The 20,280-nt window shown below is 46.3% G+C and overlaps 1 protein-coding gene across 4 annotated transcripts in view; it reads right to left on the bottom strand.

Moving 5' to 3' along the window:
* ARK2N (arkadia (RNF111) N-terminal like PKA signaling regulator 2N) overlaps positions 1 to 15,478 on the bottom strand; it is a 64,990-nt gene extending 49,512 nt beyond the window's left edge. Inside the window, exon 1 of one of the 4 annotated variants that reach the window (XM_080572296.1) lies at positions 15,322 to 15,478. The gene's annotated coding sequence lies outside the window, so the exon portion shown is untranslated. Of the gene's footprint in view, positions 1 to 14,594; positions 14,908 to 15,321 lie in introns of those variants that run through there. The other 3 variants (XM_080572293.1, XM_080572295.1, XM_080572294.1) reach the window with 3 other exon arrangements.
* Between the last annotated feature and the right edge of the window lie 4,802 nt (positions 15,479 to 20,280).

The raw sequence follows: 20,280 nt of genomic DNA, 5'->3' as shown, positions 1-20,280 counted from the left end.
AGACTCCCACAACGACATCCCCTTTATTTGTTTGTCCCTTAATCCTTACCCAGAAGCTCTCAACTTTGGCGATGGCAACTTGAAGTTCCACACAGTCCAGCCCATGCTTCAAGTACATTGCCACCCCCCCACCTCGCCTACCCTGCCTGTCCCTCCTGAAGAGCCTGTAACCATCTATTGCAACACACCAGCCACAGGACTCATCCCACCAGGTTTCGCTTATGCCGACGATGTCGTAGCTGTGGGACTGGGCCAAGACTTCTAGCTCATCCATTTTATTCCTCATACTGCGTGTGTTTGTGTAGAAGCACTTCAAATGCACCTCCCTGCACGCAGCACCTTGTGGAGCAGACCGAAGGACCTCACTAGCACACAGTCCCTCTGATTCTAGCACACCACCCCTTAGCTCATCACTGGCGTGTGTGGTTTTATCCCTGTCCCCCTAGTTAAACTCTAGTTTAAAGCCCTATCAGCCCCGCTAACTCCTGAGCAAAAATCCTTTTCACCCTCTGAGAGAGGCGCATCCCATCTGGTGCCAGCAGGCCCGGTGTCGCGTAGACCTTCCCATGATCAACAAACCCAAACTTCTGCCGGTTGCACCAGTCCCAAAGCCACGTGTTAATGTGACGAGTCCGTCAACATCGATCCCCCCTATCGGAAGGACAGAGGCAAACACAACCTGTGCCCCTGAACCTTTAACTAGTCGCCCTAAAGTCCCTTTTGATCGCTCTCGGACTTCTACTTGCTACCTCGTCATTACCAGCCTGAAAGACCAGTAGCGGGTAGTAGCCGGTGGGCCGTACCAGGCAAGTGACTATCCTAGCAATGTCTCTCACCCAAGCTAGGCAACAGACTTCCCTGTGGGTTGGGTCCGGTCGGCCTATTGAGCCCTCTGTCCCTTTCAGAAGGGAGTCCCCTATGATGATAACCCTTGTTTCTTTCTTGACAGAAGGTGTAGCGATGCAGGGGGTAGGTTGCTTTGCCTTAGGCACCCTCTCCAACTGGGACGGGCTTTTGTCTACATTGTTGTTTTGACTGTCATGTTCTAGAGCTCCATACCTGTTATATAAGGGTAGATGGGAAGGTGAGGTGGGCAGGGACAGGGCTCACCTACCACCCCAAGCAGGAACCTGCCTCCAAGTAGAAAATGGTAAGAATTTTATGAAAACTTTGAATCAAGGAGGAGTGTTATAAACAAAAGAATTTGCTTAGGATAAAGAAGAGGGGGGACCTGAGACAGGGAACAAGTTAAATGATGGTGATTCCTAGGTCTTAGCTAGCACAATTGTATGTTAACGACCCAAAGATAAGGGAATAAAAGACCATATGCATAGATAATGGAACCAGCAAGAACTGGCTTGACTGCTGAAGTCTGTCAAAGACAGGAAAGGCCAGAAGATAAGCAGCAAGGAAGACTTCTGGCCTTCAATAAAAGACCACCAGAGTACGCCCCGCAGGACCACCCAAGGACTCCACTATGCATGTGAATAGGGGCGGGAACCTACATTAATGATTCTTCGGAGACCTGATGAATATACAAGAGACTTAAGGGAAATAAAATGAATATGTATTTGTCCCACTAAATTAATGTCCCAGTAAATAAGTACGTATTTGTCCCACTAATACGTTATTGTCCCACATAAGCACGCTGCCAGTAACCGTTGGTGCGCAAGTTAGGTGGAGCTATCCCCCTTGTGCCCGTGCAGTAGCAAATAAACATACCTGCTTTATAACCATTCCGAGGTTATAGAGTCTGATTTCCACAAGTCAATTACAAAGAATGAAACCAGTGCTCTCCCAGCAGCTGTGGGTATGACAGATTCTTACTCCAGAAGCACCTCATAGCAGCTTGCTCTTAAAACAATCACAGAATATCCCGAGTTGGATGGGACCCACAAGGATCATCAAGTCCAACTCCTGGGTTCCCAAAGGGCCACCCAAAAAAATTAGCCCCTATGTCTGAGAGCAGTGTCCTAACACTTTTTGAACTCTGGCAGGCTCGGTGCCATAACCACCTCCCTGGGGAGCCTGTCCCAGTACCGAACCACCCTCTCAGCTAAGAACCTTTAGTTCACTACTGACACATTTCACAGAACAGCCCAGGCAGTAAGGAACCTCAGAAGATCACCTGGTCCAACCTCTCCTGGAAAAGGGAGCCTAGATGAGAATACCTAGCACAAAGCCCAGTCACATCTTGAAAACCTCCACTGATGCAGACACCACAGTGTCCTCTTACTCAGAGTCCAGCAGACCATTTCTTTTTCCCTGCTTATGACTGTTCTTACACCGGTTCCAGCAACTGTTTACATTAAAAATATATATCTAGCAAAACATTGTTTTTTAATGCAATTTTAGCATTTAAAGAAAAAAAGGTTGAGCAACTCACCTCCTCACACCACTAGCCATTCATTCACAAGCTATAATTTGAAAAAAAAAAAAAAAAGAAATTGCACCTACAGTTTTGCAGAAAATGATATCAAGTATGTTTTGTGACTACCTGAAAGAAAAGTTAAAGTGCAGAGCTGCAGATTAGTTACTTGTTTAGAAAAGAGAGATAACTACAGCGGTCTGCCCAGAGGAAATATACCTTACAGCTCCAGTATCATAGATGTCCATGTTTTCATCTAAATGGTTTTAAACTAATATGGAACTAAAGAATACAGTGGCTCAAACTTACATAAACAATCCACTGCTGATGGAAATAATTATCTCCCATTTACCCAAAGCAACTGAGCATGGGTAGAATAAAACGTAAATGAGTTATAGACAAATGTATACAACTTAGCCTAATAAAATTGTAAGTCAATTTTTATTTTTTTTTATATATTAAAAATGTAAACACTGGCAAGAGCAGCAAGAGCTCTGAATCAAGCACTTGATAGACTATGTGTCTAAGGATAGGAGAGATGGGAAGGAGAAAAGCAGCACACAACCTGGATACTGAGGAGCTGACCACAGTCACAGAATCACAGAATTGTAGGGGTTGGAAAGGACCTCGAAAGATCATCGGGTCCAACCCCCCTGCCAAAGCAGGTTCCCTAGAGCAGGCTGCACAGGTAGGCATCCAGACGGGCCTTGAGTATCTCCAGAGAAGAAGACTCCACAACCTCCCTGGGCAGCCTGTTCCAGTGCTCCGTCACCCTCGCTGTGAAGAAGCTCTTTCTCGTATTGGTGCAGAACTTCCTGTGATCCATTTTGTGGCCATTACCCCTTGTCCTGTCCCCACAAACCACTGAAAAGAGGTTGGCCCAATCCCTCTGTCTCCCACACTTAAGATACTTGTAATCATTGATAAGATCCCCTCTCAGTCTTCTTTTCTCCAGGCTGAACAGACCCAGGTCTTTCAGTCCTTCCTCATAGGGAAGATGCTCCAGGCCCCGTATCATCTCTGTGGCCCTCCACTGGACTCTTTCCAGGAGATCCCTGTCTTTTTCGTACCGGGGAGCCCAGAACTCGACACAGTACTCCAGGTGAGGCCTGACCAGGGCAGAGTAGAGGGGGAGGATCACCTCCCTTGACCTGCTGGCCACGCTCCTTTTAATGCACACCAGGATCCCATTGGCCCTCTTGGTCACCAGGGCACACTGCCGGCTCATGGCCAACCTGTCGTCCACCAGGACCCCCAGGTCCTTCTCCGCAGAGCTCCTCTCCAGCAGGTCATCCCCCAGCCTGTACTGATACGTGCGGTTGTTCCTTCCCAGGTGCAGGACTCTACACTTGCTCTTATTAAACCTCATTTGGTTTCTTCCTGCTGTCCTGGTTCCAGTTAGGACAGAGTTAATTTTTCCTCCTAGTAGCTGGTAGGGTGCTATGTTTTGGATTAGGATGAGAAGAGCGCTGATAACATGCTGATGTTTTAATTGTTGCAGAGCAGTGCTTACACCAAGCCAAGGACTTTTCAGCTTCTCTCTCTGTCCTGACAGCGAGCAGGCTAGGGGTGCAGCAGGAGCTGGGAGGGGACAGACCCAGGACAGCTGACCCAAACTGGCCAAAGGGGTATTCCATACCATCTGACGTCATGCTAAACAATATATAGGGGTGGCTGGCCGGGGTGGGGGGGCCGGCTGCTCGGGGATAGGCTGGGCATCGGTCAGCGGGTGGTGAGCAATTGCACTGTGCATCACTTGTTTCGTACACATTATTATTATTAATACTATTATCATCATCATCATTATTATTATTTTCCTGTCTTAATAAACTGTCTTTATCTCAACTCACCGGCTTCACTTTCCCGTTTCTCTCCCCCATCCCAGAGAGGGAGGGGGGAGGGTGAGCGAACGGCTGTGTGGTGTTTAGCTGCCAGCCGGGTTAAACCACAACACTGCCCATCTCTCCAGCCGGTCCAGGTCTCGCTGAATGGCAGCACAGCCTTCTGGCGTGTCAGCCACTCCTCCCAGCTTTGTGTCATCAGCATACTTGCTGAGGGCAGACACTATTCCCTCATCAAGGTCATTGATGAAGATGTTGAACAAGACTGGACCCAGCACCAACCCCTGGGGAACACTGCTAGTCACAGGTCTCCAGCCGGACTCCACCGATCACCACCCTCTGAGCTCAGCCAGTCAGCCAGTTCTCAACCCACCTAATATAATAATACCCAAGTCTACTTCATACTAACAGAATAATAACTTGGACAAACACCAAAGTTGTGCCCACTTGTGGCAGAGAATCACACGACTGAAAATGTGGAGTTCCAGTGACTGGCCACTTCCAAATGTTTGCCTAAAACCTTTGCAGATGTATCCGCGTATTTGCCATGCCTTCTTTTCTACTCTAACCTGCTTCCTCACCATTAACATCCATCAGGCTTCTTAACGCAGCAAACTCATCAGTGCCATTCTCATACTAACACTGTGTGGATAAGCCCAACAACAAAATGCTTAAGTAATTAAAAACTAATCAATCCACAGAATTAAACCACTATAAAAAACCTAACTTGCATTATGACAAACAAGGATGCTTTCTGGACTTCCCAACTGCTGTCTTTTGCACTCCTTCACCTCCTCCCCAAGGATACCACACATTTTTAGAGGGAAATAAAAGGCATATGCTAAGTATCACACATACCTCTGCACTTAAAACAACACAAGTGCAACCAGGAGTCAATTTAACTCAAGACAGTTGACTCAGCGCTGTGTGGATGCGCGTACACAATGCTCTAGATCAGATTTTTCATAGCACTGAGCCACCCCCACATGGATACTGTGTAATTTATATAGTGTTCCTTTGAAAATGTTGTCCTGAAGCTGACTCATGAGCATACAATTCTACCTAGGGCACATTTCTGGGAGTGGAGTTGGCTCTTTATCAGATGATTCATAAATCAGGCCTGGTAGCAACCCTAAAGAATAGGGCCCTTTCTGCAAGGGACATGGTAAGAGAACTGAGGTGTGAAACAAAAGAAGAAGGGATTAAAGTAATGCTCTGTTTCAACTGGTTTTGCATAAACAAACCGAAGTTAAAAATAGACTTGTAAGGAATGGTCCAGCAATTCGTGCCACTAAGGGATTTGAAGGGTTAACATTGAGGCCTGGGTTTAGGTGAGAAGAGAACAAAGGGATTTCTTCAGAGAAAAACTGCTGACTCTGCACGGACGTGCAGTAACTTCTGACATCGGGCCAAGAGACCACCAGATAAGGAGGAAGAATATGAGCCTCCCTGTCCGAGCGGCCCCCGAGAGACTAACAGAGACTGATAAGCAGGCGCACCTGGGAGGACTTCGGATTCGGGAAACCAATTATAATAACCCTGCCTCTTCTAGAAGTAGTAATGAATATGTATTAGCCTAGGAGCATAAAAATTAGCTGTCTTACGTAACAGGTGTGCGTCCTGGTGGAGCAGAGACTCCCGGCACACCCAGCGCTGTTTGCTTGCCTCTATTCGTTTAATAAATTGTAAACTTTGATTGTAATCCTATTTGGGACTCAGTCATTTATAACAGACTGCTCCTACTGCAGGCTCAACAGGCTGGAAAATACAAATTAGTCAATGTGGAATAAAAGCTACAAGCATATGTATTAAAACAAAGGTTTGTCAAACATCCTTTGCAACCTTTAAAAGCAACATTTTTCATTGTTAATAAGAAACAAGGTTTTACATTTAAATACAGGTCTTCGCATTATAATGTCTAATACACATATTCTGCCTCTTCCAAATAAAATAAACTATACAAATAAAATAACTACCAACTATGGGTTAGTTTACAAGTTGACACAGACTTCCAGAAACATTCACCAGCTGCACTGAAATCCCACAAAAATCAGCCCTTGTAAAAATAAGTCCATTAGCATACAGATAAAGGCACATTTACCCTTCTAAAATACAATTTCTTTCTCAGAGCATAACTATTGTTTTTTTCAACTGCACAATGACCTAAAGTCTACAGCATTCTCTACTCCATAAATTACAGAGGGCATATTTTTATTAGTATCTGTTCCTAAAAATTTAAGAGTTTCACTCAGATTTTCCTTATTCTTTCAATAAAACTAGTGGTAGAAATCAATGCAAGGAGAGGCATACTTCATTTCTTTTTTTCTCTGCCACATATCAGTGCTGTGGTTTAACCAGGTCGGCAGCTAAACACCACACAGCCGTTCGCTCACCCTCCCCCCTCCCTCTCTGGGATGGGGGAGAGAAACGGGAAAGTGAAGCCTGTGAGTTGAGATAAAGACAGTTTATTAAGACAGGAAAATAATAATAACAATAATGATGATGATGATAATAGTATTAATAATAATAATGTGTACGAAACAAGTGATGCACAATGCAATTGCTCACCACCCGCTGACCGATGCCCAGCCTATCCCCGAGCAGCCGGCCCCCCACCCCGGCCAGCCACCCCTATATATTGTTTAGCATGACGTCAGATGGTATGGAATACCCCTTTGGCCAGTTTGGGTCAGCTGTCCTGGGTCTGTCCCCTCCCAGCTCCTGCTGCACCCCTAGCCTGCTCGCTGGCAGGACAGAGCGAGAAGCTGAAAAGTCCTTGGCTTGGTGTAAGCACTGCTCTGCAACAATTAAAACATCAGCATGTTATCAGCGCTCTTCTCATCCTAATCCAAAACATAGCACCCTACCAGCTACTAGGAGGAAAATTAACTCTGTCCTAACTGGAACCAGGACAATTAGCTTGCACAAGATCACCCTACTGAGGATAGCCATAGAGATGTACTATCTTTTTCTAAGATCTTGAGTTTAACAAACTTTCCCATTTTACCTATCCGTTTCTATTAGTCAAGAGAAATGGAAGAAATGTATTCTGTGCTTCCTCCGTTGGTTCATGCCATTTTAAATAAGCAAACCTCTTCTCCAGAAACATTGGTCCGTTGTTCTACTGTGGTCAATAAAGCAACTCTCACAGAAACGCCACATCTTAAACTGCTTGGAAACAACAGTAACACTTCAATCCTGATCTTCAGAGTCCAGATTTGCTTTCTATTAAGAACATTTATCTGTAAAAGCCTGAAAGTAATCACACATTGCATTACCCGCTAATAGCTCAAAAGGCAAGAGCAATATAACTTTGAAGTACGAGTCATCTCACTGCTGTCTCCAACAAAATCAAAGCAGATCCAGCACAGACAGACACAAACACACTGTACCCTGCTGCTGTTGTTACTTGGAAAATGTGAAGCAGCAGTGAGTGCTGTGGGACACTCATACTGCAGCTCCACGAGCCCTTCAGCCTCTCCAGCCACTGTAAGGAGGCAGAACTGCCTACCTGTTGCTCCGTCTGCGATTTGACTTCCCAGAAGGAAGCTCCCCACCTTATCACAGGGCCAGTGGACTGAACGAGATCAGAGAATTGCAGTCCAGGAGAGCAAGGTGAGCAGCCTAACGCAAAGGACAGCAGTGACAGACCTGCAGCGAGGGAAAACACTGAACAATTCACCTGATCTCGCAAAATATCACCCCGTAATTAAACAACTCTTGACATGGGGAGCACAGACACACTCAGAGAGCACTTTTTTGTCAAGTTCTGTGCAACTGCTCCCTTCCAGTTATGGGGCTGCCTGCCTGCTCCTGCGCTCCTCTCACAGCTGAAGCAGCAGAGGAAGGGAATCACCAGCAGCTCACAATCTCTTAAAGCTACCTAAAAGCCAAAGTCATTCAATGGACTAGCAATGGTATGAATTTATGACAGCCATCTGTCTTAAACAAAGATGAGTTAACAGACATATTAAGCAAATTTACAGTCTACAAGTATTTTACGATCAGCCCATTTTACACATCTTTGTCACATGTTAGTATGGAGGGAGTAAACGCAAACCACATTTCATGTATTTTAAAGCTTCAAATACTTTAATTCAATACCAATACCGTGTTGTTGTTTTTTTTTTTTTTCCTCCTCAAGCCAGTATCTTCCTGCCACACGTGGCAGTGACATAACCATTTTATGGTCTGGACAGCTGAAGAACTAGGTGACAAACCCAGACTCTACACAAAGGCTGGAAAGGATCTATAAGCCTCATCCACAAGTTATTAACATTAATTTTTTGATTTAACTATTAAGCTAGAAGTGCAAAATCTAAATGCTGTGATATGAAATTGCAGTAGGCATACTACTAAAAAATAAATGGCATTAATACACTAAAGACAAAGTCATGCTGCATTCAATCAAATTATGAAAATTTTAGCAATAGTAGATATCAACTGCTCTTGGGCTGTTATTGACAACAAAGTCCCAAATTTTTTTTTAAACCAGTAATCAGAGATACCAATTCATGGTAATTTTTTGGTGTCTAACAGATTGCTAATGTAGTTTTTACACATCCAATGTGCTCCACTAAAGGAAGCGCTCATGGCACTGCTCTGTTGTGACCTAAGGACTCAGTAAGCAACAGACATAGCTCCAGCAGAAACAACCTGCTGCCTTCTCACTAAGAAAGTTCACCTGTGCTGCTGGACTGTAACCAAGACCACAGCTAACAAGACAGCCAAACTTTTAGTCTGTATTTTTACGAATCCTAATGCACTGCTCCTTATTTGAGGTTTCCTAAGAAACTACTGCAACAACAACAAAAAAAAATTCTCACAGGACACAGCAGCCATAGATGTCTGGACGCAGGCAGAATGCAAGAGACTGGGGTATGATCTGTTACGGAAGGAAAACAGAGCACGTAAGGAAAAAGGACAGTGCAGGAGAGGGTTAATTAGCTTTTGACAGCCAGCAGGTGAATAAATTAGTATTAGGTACACAGGTTGGTTCTACAACTGAACAAAAGCTACTCTGGGTATTTTTAAAACACAACTGACTGGGTCAGAAACCAACTGCATGTGCATTATGAATAATGCTTTTAATGCTGTTTTTTACTATCAGATACTTCCTAAAGTATTTACTTCCAGTTGACATAGGTGAAGAAATCGGACCTTTGCTATGAGAGGACTACAGACCAGGAAACAGACATTTATTTCCCACAATGTACAGAAGACTTTGCATATATTTGACTACAGGGATTAAATATCAGCATACCTAAGAGAACACCGAGTTACCAACTATAAAGAGAGCAAAAGAAAACTAGATGGTAGTTTTCATCAGTACCATGCAGGTATTAACAGAAAAAAGCCCCACTTACCCTTAAATAAAAACACTATTTACCCCCAAATGATTTTTGCATTACTGTTCTTTACTTAAGAAAAGAAGCTCATATGGAAGAGCTTTCTTAAGAATAATGCTAATAGTTAGCAATAGAAGACGTATAAATAACATATATACAACCTTCTTAACAAAAGAAAAAGGTAGAAGAAAAAATAGCATTAAGTTTGGAATATTAATTAAATCCCATGGTGTTCATCCAACACAGCCTTATCGTTACTGTAGCTTTATGAATTCCATAGGAACAGTGAAATTCACTACAGCTGTTAAGTAGAACAAGCACTTTCATCTTATAATCCAAAAAAAGAGAAATCAATTGTCTTATCGAACCCACTTTTAAACTATGTGAGGTCTATAGCTTCATAAGCCCTCACAAGTTATCTAACTACAGTATGATACTCACTAGATTTCCCTAGCTTAGTTTTGCTGTATTCAACAATTTCTGGAGTTTCTGTTATTATAGTGGGCTGATGAAGACTGTAGATCAAGCATGGCCTGGGATCCAAAGCCTGTGAATTGCCTTTAAGATGACTTACTAATATCAGTAGCTGGAGCCATGGAAAATAAAACTTCATCTGGTAGGTTTTAAAAAAAAAAAAATCACACAAATATTTATTTTAACTCCTCATAGATTCTACACAATGCTGATCCAAAGGTATTACAAGCTTTGAAGGAACCACAGCTACTGACAACTCAAATGGTATTTATAAGTAATTCAGCTCATGGGCACTGTTACCTACAAGCATGTTCTTTCCCACAGTGACAACTTCATTTCCAAAAGACATCCTGTGAAACACAAGGAGGCCTCAGGCTACCGAAATTTCATCCAACTTACTTCCTCAGCAGAGTCTAAAAAAAAAAAAAAACCCTTATCTTACATTGTATTTCTAACAAGAGTACATGGGATTAATACACAGCTTCCTGACCCAGCCTTTATCACTCTTCTTCCCTAAAATTTTGCTTGTACCATGTTACTTAGATCTCTCTATAGCAAGAGCTGGCATTCATATCAGACTTGAGAAGAGAAGACTGAGAGGGGATCTTATCAATGATTACAAATATCTTAAGTGTGGGAGACAGAGGGATTGGGCCAACCTCTTTTCAGCGGTCTGTGGGGACAGGACAAGGGGTAATGGCCACAAAATGGATCACAGGAAGTTCTGCACCAATACGAGAAAGAGCTTCTTCACAGCGAGGGTGACGGAGCACTGGAACAGGCTGCCCAGGGAGGTTGTGGAGTCTCCTTCTCTGGAGATACTCAAGGCCCGTCTGGATGCCTACCTGTGCAGCCTGCTCTAGGGAACCTGCTTTGGCAGGGGGGTTGGACCCGATGATCTTTCGAGGTCCTTTCCAACCCCTACAATTCTGTGATTCCCACAGAGCAAGAACTGGGAGAGTAAACTGAGGAGTCCGGAGATTTCCAGCTGATTAGAAACCAGGGTAAAGGAGAACCGTGCTATCTTAATCTTATCTGGCTATCATGTTAAGTTGCTTCTTTTTACTTCAGCAAGTTTGACAGGACTGTTGGAGCATACAGTGAAAACTGCTATCATGGAAACATAATATTCCCAATGAAAAACAAATTACTGAAATTGTAGAAACTACTCACAGACAACTGGCATTGCAAAGTCTGGCACTTAGCTATTCCCAGCTCTGCTACTGCGAGTCTCTTGGTCTCTATCCATTTTGAATGAATGGAAGTGAAGTCTGCTTTCTCCGAAATAGTCTTGGAAGACTAACGACCAAGCACTGTGAGACAAGACATTACAGAAGAAGCGTGGCAAGAACATTATCCAACCACAGTCAGTCTCTGCCTGCTCACTTTCAGGAAATTCTAAAGCATAAAAGCAGAAGAGCATCCTGCAGGACGCTGCAGAAGTCTCACTATGAAGTCAAAGCTACGATCCAAGCATACTGAAACAAAAATGCTAGCTTGAGTCTTCACTACCTGCATTTAATTTCTGTCCACCTGTTCTTATGGTTTAAAAGCTCCCAGCTTGAGACCTAACAGCTTTTAGCTGTCTTCTGGGAGATGAGTATCACAAGGTGCGATATGGCCAAAGCCTGTACACTATTTTGCTAATTAAATCCATTTGTGAACATTCAAGAGGCAGGCTATGCGTTAAAATTGATTACAAATACTTTCTTAAATAAAAAGGCATATTACGTTGGATCTCTCTGAATCTAAAGATGACTCGCCACAGCCACGTTGCTTGACCTCCCTGTGCATTCAGTAATGCATCTGCAACAGTGTAACAGCAACACCTCAGCTACTGAGCTGCATCTCATTTCCAGTCCTGAATGAGTAATCGGCACGTGCCTCAACTGCAGAAACAAAGTCACATCCGGGCAGAAATTACTATACCATACCAGCTCTACTCCTGCTCATCAGCCATGTGAAGAGGGAACACAAACAAGTGTGAACAAGCAACCACAAATTTCAATTCTAACTCTTCACAGTAACTGGGTGAGTGACACTGTATCAGTCACTCCAGGAAAGTTCAGAGATGGACTCTTGGGATAAGGCAACTGCAGAGGCTTACATTTATTCTATATCCAAATTTGTACTTAAAAAAAAAAAAGTTGACAGATACTGTTCTGTTTCTTTTTTCCCCTCAGAACTGCCCATTTGTAGCAGTTACATCCTAGCTCCCAATTTGCAGACTCAAAGCAGTAATTTTCACTGCAGCAGATCCCGGTGCCGTAACAGCTCAGCTGCCCCACAGCTACAGCACTGAAGTCAAAGGCACGAGCACCAGTTCTCCACCAAGCTCCGATTTGTGTGCTGGAAAACTGAGCCAGAAGTGGTTTCCCTGCTGTCCTGAACACAGCCTAAGCTGCAGTCTCAGAGTTGTAATTGTGCAGCAGCACTTCTTTATCCCAGAGCTCTTTCCCAGCCCCAAGCCCATCCCGCTCTCCCGCTGCAGTTTCATTTTTGGTTCCCCACTGCTACCCACAACGCACAAGTCAGCAAATGCTTTTTAAGTTCCGGTACTTCTTCCCAGGAGTGCCTCTTCTGAAGAGCATTATGTGCTTGCTGCTACAGTACCGAAATCTTTCACTTTGATCTAGTAAACGTGTTATTGAGTCTGTTGCCCAGTTTCTGTCAACGTTTATGGGTTTCTAAGCCACGTGGTCAGCTGCAGACAAAAACCCAGAAGCAGAGATTGACCCCATGCTGTCAGAAAGTACCATCAACCCACCACCTTTGAGATGTTACAGAGAAGAGACACAGGTTGCTTGGAACAATTTACTCATGTGAAAAGTTTCCAAGCTTTCAATGTTTTTAGCGTTAATATTTTGGCCAGAGGGTAATCAGACAGCTCACACAAACTGAAGCCACCTCAGCGCAGCGTGTGGAGGCTCCCACCTCAGTAACAGATGTGTAAGTGAGATGCTGATATCCAGGTGGGTCACAAATGGCACGAGCATCCTTGATGGAACAGGGGGATGATGGGATCATACGTAAGAAATAGCGAAGAAAGTGAACAAAATCGGTTCTGGCCTTGGAGGCGAGGTGAAAAAGCCTGCACTTTAAATGTAAACACCCAGCGAGGAGACAGGCAGTGAGGAAAAACGAGGCAATTATTTCTTGTTGTTCTGATCAAGTTACACCAACTTATCTCCCTAACGCTTAGCATTCAAAGCCCCTCATGATTCTCTATATTTACTCTTTGTTCATCCAATCTTATTTTACCTCATTAATCCCCACCTCCTCCCCACTGTCAGCTGCCCACGCGATCTGCCTGTTTGCCAGACACACGCAGACATCCTTCCTACCCCTCCGTTACTGGTTACAGCACAGCTCGGCTTGCCTGTGTTGTGACCACCACGTATTTACCGTTCATAACTGCCTTGCAGTCAGCTTCGGGTTTCTTCCCTTTTTGCTTCCCCCCCCCGTGGTACCCAGCTCGATGCATCCACTCATTTCCCAACTCGTTTTTTGTGCGCTTCGGGTTTTACCAAGCGGGCAGCCCTCATGCAAGCACTGAGGGCTGCACCACAACGCACATCGTGTGCGAGACCATATGAGGAAAGAATCCTTTCCTCTTCCTGATTTCTCAGGAATTTCTCATCACTCCTTTTTGTGAAGCTTATGTACTAGCCAACTAGCAATTAGCTCGAAGAGCAAACTGAAACAGTCAACACATTATAATTAAAAATTCAAGTGAAATGAGTCAAAAATGAGTCAAAAGTGTTATTCTCATACTTGAGCACAAATACCAGCTGCCTATACTCACGCACTGCCTTCCCTCACTCCCCGTCCCTCCTCCTAGCCACCCAGACAAAATACCAGCCTTGTTGGTATGCCAGAACCACAGAAAGCAACCTTTTATTAGCTTTCAGTGTTTACGTGTAATCTGAACTCCATGTGAGGCATTTGAGTTTAGCAAACACACCTCACGAGTAACTTACTGTTCTCCTTTGAGGTCGTTACAAACTTATTCCCTCCACAAAAGCAGCTTTCCCTCCTCCAGGGCAGCAGGGGAAGCTGCACTGCTGGCACTGCCTGACTTCAGCTCTTCTATCAGAAACGGCAATTACGGGCATGAAGAGAGGCAGGAGGACCACACAATGAACACCTCAAAGGAGCACCATACCCAGTTTCCACTTATTTGGAGTACATAGTATATCACCAAGGTCAGACCTTAAGTTTATTAAAGTATATTAAGTTGCCTAAATCGATTAAGACAAACATTTTAAGTGTAAATGTTTGTCTGCTGTTCTAAGGAAACAGATAATAAATTTGCACTTAAAGTTTTTAGCTTGAAAACTTTAAGTATCCTATCCTGTGAGACTGCTATTTGGCCTCATGCTTGACAAGTACCAGAAAAGACTTAAAACCAAATAAAATCTACTTGGAGGGGAGGTGTTTAAGAGGAAACTTACATTTTTAAGGAGACGATTACGGGTTCAAAGCTTTACTGTTCATTCATTTTTAAAAGCCAGAATTACAAGCCAATTAAAAATATATATATATATATAAAACAGGACTTACACTTATGCCACAGCCTCTCCACATCCAAGTTGTTACAGCCTTTGAGGTGCAGCGAGGAACTTTGTGCTGGTTTAAAGCACGCAGGGAGTTGCAAGCAAGACCTCGTTTAACTCAGTTATCGCAGTTAGGGCTTCACAAAGATACCTACAGACATCGACACGCGCAGCCGGATCCCACCATGAACAAACCAAGACATAATCACAACGAGGAGCTGCCAAGCAAGGCTGAAAGCTCCCTGCCAGCTGCACAGCCACCCAAAAAGAGGAGGGGAGACTTTCCGGAGCAGCCTCGTAGGCGTTTGCCTGATAGCCTCAATGCAAAGTTGTGATACTGAAACTGGTGAAAGTGCTTGGCTGCTGCAAGCTGCTCGGTCTGTCCCTCTTTTTATTTAAAGAGGAACAAGTGACAGAGTTAAATTTTATATTCTCCTTGCTCAAAGCCACAGCTGCACCCACTACACCTCATGAGCCAATTCGGGCTGGGTGAGTGATGACACCACAACTTTTCCCCAAAAAAACACCCCCTCCCACACCACCAAGGAAAAGGAGGCCACGTACAGCAACGGCGGGGCGCGCAGCCCCAAACCTCCGCTTCCAAAAGTTGTGCTTCTTTCCCCAAAATCACCCCCGGGGGACAGCGCCCGTAACCCCTCGGGGGCGACACCAGGACGGGTCACGAGGTAACGTCGGCGACAGCGGCCGAGCCCGGCCGCTCTGCCCGCACTCACCTGGGCGCTGAGGGCCCCTCCTGGCCTCCCCCCCGGGGGACAGCGGCTGGGGCATGGACGGCCGGGAAGAGCCGAGGTCGCCACTACGCCCCCGACGCCGGAGAAAATGTCCCCGGAGGCCGCCAGACTCCACCGCCTGCCGTCACTTCCGCAGCCGGAGCAGGCGAGCGCCGCGCAGAGCGGCCGCCGCTCCGCAGCGCCTCGCCGCGGCGGAGGCCGGCCATGGGGAGCGGCCCCAGGCCTCGGACGTGTGGGGACCGGTGTCAGGGTCGGCCCTCGCCGGGGCTCACAGCAGCGGCCCCCTCAGGGATCCTCTGGGCCCCGCCGCCGGCCCCACGCTGCCTCAGTGCAGGTGGTGAATGTGGGGAGTGAAAGGAAAGCAACGTGTTTGGGAATAAAGGGTTCTGCTGAGAGAGGGTGTTAGGAGAATCTTAGCAAATACAGATAGAGCGCTGACAGTATCAAACTAGTGGATGCTGCTTAATCTCTTTGCTAACTATAGCATACTGTGCAAATTAACTAAAGCAAGAAGCCTTGGGCCCCTTACCAAGGATAGTCTCTTGATAAGAGTGTGAGCCTGATTCATGGAAGAACTCTACAACTCAAAGCAAATGAGTTATAAAGTAGGTATGTGGTTTATTTTGGTGCCGGGCACATGCGGGATAGCTCCCAAAGGCATGCGCACCCCAACAGGGCAACTTGCCTTGGTTCTATGCAGTAAAGAGTTACATATGGTGGTCCATACACTGTACCGTACATATACCGTACATACCGTACACTGTACCGTACATGTACCGTCCATACCGTACACTGGTGGTGGTCGTTGGGGGGTCGTGGGGATGAAGGCTGTTATAAATGACTGAGTCCCAAATAGGATTACAATCAAAGTTTACAATTTATTAAACGAATAGAGGCAAGCAAACAGCGCTGGGTGCGACGGGAGTCTCTGCTCCACCAGGACGCACACCTGTTATGTAAGGCGGCTGGTTTTTATGCTCCTAGGCTAATACATATTCATTACTACTTCTAGAAGAGGCAGGGTTATTATAATTGGTTTCCCGAATCCAAAGTCCTCCCAGGTGCACCTGCTTATCAGTCTCTGTTAGTCTCTCGGGGGCCGCTCGGACGGGGAGGCTCATATTCTTCCTCCTTATCTGGTGGTCTCTTGGCCGGCTATCAGAAGTTACTGCACGTCCATGCAGAGTCAGCAGTTTTTCTCTGAAGAAATCCCTTTGTTCTCTTCTCACCTAAACCCAGGCCTCAATGTTAACCCTTCAAATCCCTTAGTGGCACGAATTGCTGGACCATTCCTTACAATTCCTCCCCTTCTTTTCAATATCATCAATTCGGGCCTCTTCTTCAACCTTTGTCAGTAACAATTGGATTTCATCAGTCAGTTCTCGGGGTGTCCACTTCTTAAGCATCATTATCGACACATCACCTTTTCTCTCCACCGAAGTCATCACAAATTGGGTGCTATTTATTATTCGCAGTACCAACAACGTAAAGCAAGGTATCATACAAGGTATAAACAATAATGTCATTACACCACATAAAAATAAAAACAGCATCCTTTTAACCCATGGTCCATTGGGCACCCATGAAAAGAAATCCCAATCCATACCCTTCCAGGTTTGTACTGGGACGTGAGCTAGCTTTCTAATTTCTTTTGTTATCTGTTTAACCACTTTTCCATTATCATCAATTTGTAAACAACAGTTATAATCGTTCAGTTTTCCACACTCCCCCTTCTTCTGCTAGTAAATAGTCTAAGACCAGTCTATGTTGAAAGAGAGCATTCCTCATCTAAGTGGATTGATCAGCCAGAAGATCCAAGGCTGTCGCTGTTTGATTTCACAGTATCACAGTATCACAGATTTCTAGGTTGGAAGAGACCTCAAGATCATCGAGTCCAACCTCCGACCTAACACTAAGTACTCCACTAAACCATATCGCTAAGCTCTACATCTAAACGTCTTTTAAAGACCTCCAGGGATGGTGACTCCACCACCTCCCTGGGCAGCCCGTTCCAATGCTTAATAACCCTTTCGGTAAAGAAGTATTCCTAACATCCAACATAAAACTCCCCTGTCGCAACTTTCGCCCATTCCCCCTCGTCCTGTCACCAGGCACGTGGGAGAACAGACCAACCCCCACCTCTCTACAGCCTCCTTTAAGGTAACTGTAGAGAGCGATGAGGTCGCCCCTGAGCCTCCTCTTCTCCAGGCTGAACAAGCCCAGCTCCCTCAGCCGCTCCTCGTAAGACTTGTTCTCCAGACCCCTCACCAGCTTGGTCGCCCTTCTCTGGACTCGCTCGAGCACGTCCAAGTCCTTCCTGTAGCGAGGGGCCCAAAACTGAACACAGTATTCGAGGTGCGGCCTCACCAGAGCCGAGTACAGGGGCACAATCACTTCCCTAGACCTGCTGGCCACACTGCTTCTTATACAAGCCAGGATGCTGTTGGCCTTCTTGGCCACCTGAGCACACTGCTGGCTCATATTCAGCCGACTATCAACCAATACTCCCAGGTCCCTCTCGGCCAGGCAGCTTTCCAGCCACTCATCTCCCAGCCTGTAGCTCTGCTTGGGGTTGTTGCGCCCCAGGTGCAGGACCCGGCACTTGGCCTTGTTGAACTTCATACAGCTGGCCTCAGCCCATCGGTCCAGCCTATCCAGATCCTCCTGCAGAGCCTTCCTGCCCTCGAGCAGATCGACACACGCACTTAGCTTGGTGTCATCTGCAAACTTACTGAGGGTGCACTGGACGCCCTCATCCAGATCATCGATAAAGATATTAAAGAGGACCGGCCCCAATACCGAGCCCTGGGGGACACCACTAGTGACCGGCCTCCAACTGGATTTGACTCCATTCACCACAACTCTCTGGGCCCGGCTATCCAGCCAGTTTCTAACCCAGCGAAGCGTACGCCAGTCCAAGCCCCGAGCAGCCAGTTTCTTGAGGAGAATGTTGTGGGGAACAGTGTCAAAAGCCTTACTGAGGTCAAGGTAAACCACATCCACAGCCTTTCCCTCATCCACCAAGCGCGCCACTTGGTCATAGAAGAAGATCAGGTTCGTCAGGCAGGACCTGCCTTTCATAAACCCATGCTGACAGGGCCTGATCGCCTGCTTGCCCTGCAAGCGCCGCGTGATGACCCATAAGATAATCTGCTCCATGAGCTTTCCTGGCACTGAGGTCAAACTGACAGGCCTATAGTTCCCCGGGTCTGCCCTGCGGCCCTTCTTGTAGATGGGCGTCACATTGGCTAGCCGCCAGTCAACTGGGACCTCCCCCGATAGCCAGGACTGCCGATAAATGATGGAAAGCGGCTCGGCCAGCTCCTCCGCCAGTTCTTTCAGTACCCTCGGGTGGATCCCATCCGGCCCCATCGACTTGCGTACATCCAAGCTCCGTAGCAGGTCGCCAACCATTTCCTCATGGATAGCGAAGGCCACATCCTGCTCCCCATCCCCTTCCACCAGCTCAGGGCACTGGGTATCCAGAGAACAACCGGTATTGCCGCTAAAGACTGAGGCAAAGGCGGCATTAAGCACCTCAGCCTTTTCCTCATCCTTAGTAACTAGGTTTCCCCTCGCATCCAGTAAAGGATGGAGATTCTCCTTAGTCCTCCGTTTCGCGTTGATATATTTGTAAAAGGATTTTTGTTGTCTTTAACGGCAGTAGCCAGATTGAGCTCCAGATGAGTTTTGGCCTTTCTAATTTTCTCCCTGCACAGCCTCGCTACATCCTTGTAGTCCTCCTCAGTGGCCCGCCCTTTTTTCCAAAGATTATAAACCCTCTTTTTTCTGCTAAGCACAAGCCGCAACTCTCTGTTGAGCCAGGCCGGTCTTCTTCCACGCCGGCTCGTCTTTGGGCACGTGGGGACGGACCGCTCCTGTGCCATCACGATTTCCTTCTTGAGGAGCGCCCAGCCTTCCTGGACTCCTCTGCCCTTCAGAACCTCCTCCCAAGGGACTCGGCCAACCAGCGTCCTGAGCAGCTCAAAGTCAGCCCTCCGGAAGTCCAATACAGCAGTTTTACTGGTCCCCTTCCTGGCCTCGCCAAGAATAGAGAACTCTACCATTTCGTGGTCACTCTGCCCAAGACAGTTTCCGGCCACCACATCTCCCACCAGTCCTTCTCTGTTTGTGAAGAGAAGGTCTAGCGGGGCACCTCCCCTGGTAGGCTCTCTAACCAGCTGCGTCAGGAAGCTATCTCCCACGCTCTCCAGAAACCTCCTAGACTGCTTTCTCTGTGCCGTGTTGTGTTTCCAGGATATGTCCGGGAAGTTGAAGTCCCCCACGAGGACAAGCGCCGACGATTTTGCAACTTCTGTCAGTTGCCTATAAAACTCCTCATCCGTCTCCTCATCCTGGTTCGGCGGTCTATAACAGACCCCGACCAGGATGCTAGCCTTGTTGGCCTTCCCGCGGATCCTAACCCACAGGGATTCAACCTTATCATTCCCAGCCTGGAGTTCCACAACATCAAAAGACTCTCAAATGTAGAGAGCCATGCCACCACCCCCTCTGTGCTGCCTGTCCCTCCTGAAGAGCCGATAGCCAGGCAAAGAGCCGATAGCCAGGCAGTTTGTTTGTTACAACTTCGAGGATAGCTTGCAACCTAATTATTGGGTTCAAATTATAAATAGGTTCTCGGGCTCCTGATACCAACTCATTCGGGTTCCAGGTAGCTGGCCCATAATGCTGTATGATTCTTTCAGGAGGCCATTCATCCTTTCCCCATTTTTGGGCACTACCCCCAGCTAAGGAAGTATCAATAGATCGTTTCACTCTGTTCAGGTCATCATATAATCTTATTCCTAAATGATTTCCTTGTGTTTGTGACAATAAAAAGAACAAGGGTCTTATGTACCCCACATAGCATATTCCCGACCAGTTTCCGGGTAGCCTCTTGTAAGCATGTTTGCCACACACCCAATAATGTCCCTTTAGGGC

This window comes from Anser brachyrhynchus, assembly GCF_964034855.1.
Source record: "Anser brachyrhynchus genome assembly, chromosome: W".
Lineage (NCBI taxonomy): Eukaryota > Metazoa > Chordata > Aves > Anseriformes > Anatidae > Anser > Anser brachyrhynchus.
This window is presented reverse-complemented; position numbering and strand designations above follow the sequence as displayed.